This window comes from Chenopodium quinoa, unplaced genomic scaffold (genome assembly GCF_001683475.1).
Source record: "Chenopodium quinoa cultivar QQ74 unplaced genomic scaffold, ASM168347v1, whole genome shotgun sequence".
Classification (NCBI taxonomy): Eukaryota; Viridiplantae; Streptophyta; class Magnoliopsida; order Caryophyllales; family Amaranthaceae; genus Chenopodium; species Chenopodium quinoa.
Window position 1 is genome coordinate 1,227,556 of NW_018744722.1, and position 4,823 is coordinate 1,232,378.

The following is a 4,823-nucleotide window of genomic DNA, read 5'->3' on the forward strand; positions in this document are numbered from 1 at the left end:
CGGCGCCAAAATTTGATCGAAGGTAAAAGTAGTCGTTGGGACAACTAACCCTAACCAAATTAGAAATTTATAATACCTAAACTTACACTAAACTAGTGGCAAGTAAAGGGTCGAACCCAAAAGGACTAAGTGTATTAATTTGTGCCAACTAGACTACTAGGAAAGGTCGTGAGATAGAGAGAGTCTAAACTAAACACGACTAAGAACAAACAACTAAAACTAGGGAAAGTGGAATCCAATCACATCAATGTGTTAAACAACATCATACAAATAGATGAAAATGACCTTGATTAGGAACAACAACACATTTAACTCACTCTCGCACAATTAAACATGTTAATTATCCTACTAAACTAATTCACTCTCGTGCAACTAGCCTAGCAAAGGTATGGAAGAATTTAGGGCTCTCAACCAACTCACTCTCGCACAATTGATTGAAAGCACAATTAAGAGCATATAATTGATTAGCTAGAAAGATTCTAATCCATAGAAGCATCACCCATACACAATAATGAAGAAACAATTTCATAATAATCGTAATCAATCATTCAATTCATTAATATAACCTTCATCCAATTCATTAGGATAAAATTCGTGCTTAGTGAGGATGAGATGGTGGCAGAGGTTGGTGTTGCTGGTTGCTTAGTTCAATTTTGTGCCTCGAACCTCGGACCTTGAACTCGAATATGACTTTGAAACTTGGCCAAGAATCCGAAAACACATGCAACCAAAAACAAACACGAGGGTAGGATCTAGAACAAAATAAAAATAAAGTAAAGTAAAATAAAATACTAAAACTAAAAGAAATTAAATAAAATCAAAAGAACATAAATAAAATAAAATAAAGAAAACAAACTTGAAAATAAAAGAAAAATAAGAGGAAAACGAGAAGAAAAATATTAACAAGAATTTAGACTAAGAACATAAGAGAATAAGAAACATAAATAAATTACAAAATTAAACTAAAAACTACAAAATACTCAAATAAAATGATAAAAGAGGAGAATAAGCAAATAATAGAAATAAATGATAATATGAGCTTAATTATTGAAATAAGCCGGAAAAGTATTCAATAAACACCCCTAAAAGTGACTTAAAAGTCACTTATCAAAAAAGCGTCTAGAATTATTTTTTTTAAGCTTTTTTTTTTCCTTTTATTAAAATATTACCATCACACATTATAGTTATTTTTAATTTATCATAAATTAATAACATAAAAATTAAATTAAACAAATATTCTATATAACTAGATTTAAAAAAATAAAAAAACAATAATTAATCAACAATAATAAGAGTACTTAGTTAATTACCAAATTTATAAAAAGAAAACATCAACACAATTAATAAAATTAAAAAAAAAAAAAAAGATGTCGCATATTATATATAGACATATAGTAGCTTGTCCCTAAATAAATACATCACTAATATAAGACTAAAAAATAAAATACATAGGTGATGGCCTTATAGATGATATAATCGCTTGTTTTGATGCTCAAGTGTCCCTGCCTATTCTCTTGTTGCACCTACATTGTCTTTTCCAATATTCAAAAAAAAAAAAAAAAAAAGCATAATTAGTACATTACAAAATATAGACTCAAGATTCATAATCGATTTGAGAAGATAACACGGACATTATACTTTAATCTAGGCAATTAATTATGTACAATGCACATATATAAATCTGTAAAGTAGTCCTATAATTATTTAAGCTTTCTTGCTGTCCATTAGAAAGCTTAAGAGAGATTGTTCAATAATGGGAATAGTTTCATGCTTAAACTATTATGCATTGCCTACTCTTGTTTGTTGAAAGCACAAAAGACATAGGAAACAAGTTTTTCTTACCTACGAATTACTGCTCAACTTCAACCCTGCTATTAAGTTAAAACAAGATTATTGAAAACAAGCAAAATCTAAATCTAAGGTCTGAATCATAAATCACAGGGGAAAAACATGGACATTGTGTTTCTGATGATCAGACAAAAAAAGTTCCTAAAAAAAGAGGGAGAAAAGCAAGCATCGTTTTACAGAAAGAAATAAGGAGGAAGTAGGGGAGCAGCTTCTAGGCTAATAAAACAACATCAATATATTATCTACCAGGGAGGGGAGAACATACATAAGAAGCACAAGCAAACATCAAACATCAAAAAATGTTTCAACAAGTAGACAATAGATTTTGGTCATAATATATGATTCACAACACCTTCCTTTAATATCTACGAGAAGGCAACTTTCACTTGCCAATCAGATGATTAACTGAATGCAAAAATTTGAGGTTGACTGTTTAAGTAAGCACAAAGAGCAGATGCATAACTTCAGCAGTCTGAACAGAAAAAGAAATAGAGGCTTTTCAAACTCTCAGCACCAATAAATTCAACTTCAGCACTGTCCTAAAAAATCTTACTGTTACAAAAAAGACTCCACCCCCATCTTTTCTTAATAATCATTTCTCAATATAAATTGTCAAACATCTATAAAGACAGAAAGGTAGCAATGCAAGCAGTTTCTTTCTTTGAACCTCTGCCTTTGATTTCTATTAGTCAGCTGTACAAGTAAAATATAAAGGGAAACAAAAGTCATTAAATTAGCTTAGAGTGGGAATTTAAGCTTCGTATCAATTGATTTATTATCTTATGTTCATATAACCAGAAGGAAAATTTGGGACTTGATCTAGTCCACTAACAAATTTGATGTTCAACTATGTACGATACACGTAACAGAAAAATAACGATTCTAATTTCAATACAATAATTCGTAAACATTATCTTAATGATGCAACAGTAATAGCATAAATAAATTAAAAGAGCATATCACATTTCTTAGTTAGAATATTATTCTATGGCGATTAACATCGACACAAATAGGGAAAAAAATCTCAGCTAGAAGCTAGAAGTCTAGATTAAATATTCTCATCTAGAAGCTAGAAGTCTAGATTAAATATGATCAATTGGAAATGAATGTACAACATATTACACGTTGAAGTGCATACAAATAAAGATAACTACAAACATGAGAAAGGCAAAGACCTAATTAATTGATTTCTGGTCACTAAAAAGAATAGCCAACATGCAAATATGCCCAATAATTGCCTCAACAGGTTGTAAAGCTTTGAAAGAAGACTAGAAAATTGCATAGCTCAATAGAAAACCGTTGTTAGAATATAATAGATATTACTAGCTTCAGAGCAATCACAGGGGGCACTTTGCACTTAAATGATCATACATGAAGAATCAATTCAAGGCATATTCTAAGAGTAATATTTGTCGAATTTTCTAACTTAAACATGTCGTACATACATATAAATGATGAATTAGAAGACATTCAATGAACTCTTGTCCATATATTACTACTCCCTAATTACTTATTAAGTTTATAAGCTACTTATGTAGCAAAAGCATAACCATTACAAATATTTAATTAATTTAGAGAAATAGCTCTATAAAAAGATTATTAGAGGGGTCAGTGAGCATATTTAATTCAGAACATCAGCCATATGCAATCAAATTCGGCCAAAGTAATCACCTCTAGGGGGAACGAATCAAATTATACCTACACTACCCCATTAAAATGAATAAGCCTAGCTATTAAATGGGCACTAGTAGAAATAATAGCATAGACAATTAAAGTGATGACGATTCACACACAATCCCAATTTCAAACATATAGAAATTTAGTAACCCTTTATTATATCAGTGCACACTAAATCACCAACCATATGAAATAGAGCAAAATTGACTCCTGATATAAGCAGCCCAACACTCTAGAGTCCCTAAATTACCCATCAAAGTCGCTTCTTTTAAGATAAGTTACAACATATTCGAAAACTCGCCTGATTAAATCAAATCAAATATTAATTCAATTAATAAGCACATTTATTCGAACATATAAATCTTCTACAATTAATTTGAGTGGAGGAACTTTTAGGTAGAACTCTACTACACCACCTGAATCGTATAATATATTGCTCTTCAAGAAACTTGAGTCAATTTCTTATCCCAAATAACTATTGCCACGAAGATCAAAATTGGGTAATTAATACAACTCCTCTCACAATTTATCTCTATACAACTACTTTATCATATTACAAGCTCCATTAATTTCTACCAATGTAAGCTCACGAAAACAAAATCATACAATTCTAGTAATATCAAACATAAGAAAACCAATAACCATATAAAAATCAAAGAAAGTGAGACACCACAAATCCACAAAACTATAAATAAGATATTGAATCTAAAAACGAGGGACAAAACTGATTTCAATTTAGATAGAGATCCTGTTTTGAAATTGATATACCTGAATGACAAATTGGTTAAGAGAGAAACAAAGATCAACATTTTAAATTGATGTATCTGAATTGATTCGATCTTGGATCGGAGAGGGACGAAGATCTAAACTCGAAATTGATGTACCAGAATTCGAAATTGATTCTAACAGAGTTGAACATTTGAATTTGAAACTGATACTGAATACCTCCTCATTCGAAATTGACTCGGAAACAACAAAGATCTGAGTTTAAAATCCATGGTTCATTCGGTATGTATGCTGAAAGATAGAGAGGAAAATAGTTAGGGTTTATGTTTATGTTCAGCACTTCAGATTATGTCGTTTATTATTTCCCTATATTTGCTATCGTCGGCTGCAATCGTGGGTTTTTATTCACATGTGGACACGTGCATGTCTTTCTCGACACTTTTTGCACTCGAAAATTAATTTTGACTCTGAAAAGCGTCGCGAAAATACACATAGTATATTTACTCGTTGACGGTACTTGTCCATCGTCGAGGGTCTAGCGTCGAAAAAGTACTCATTTTGTAGTAGTGATA

General features: G+C 30.7%; 1 long non-coding RNA gene across 1 annotated transcript; it reads right to left on the reverse strand.

Annotated features, from left to right (window-relative positions):
* Positions 1-1,353: 1,353 nt before the first annotated feature.
* On the reverse strand, positions 1,354-4,618 carry LOC110703523. Its single transcript, XR_002507690.1, has 2 exons — positions 4,294-4,618; positions 1,354-1,532 (listed from the first exon to the last, which is right to left on the reverse strand). It is a non-coding gene; the product is annotated as an uncharacterized LOC110703523 (long non-coding RNA).
* Between the last annotated feature and the right edge of the window lie 205 nt (positions 4,619-4,823).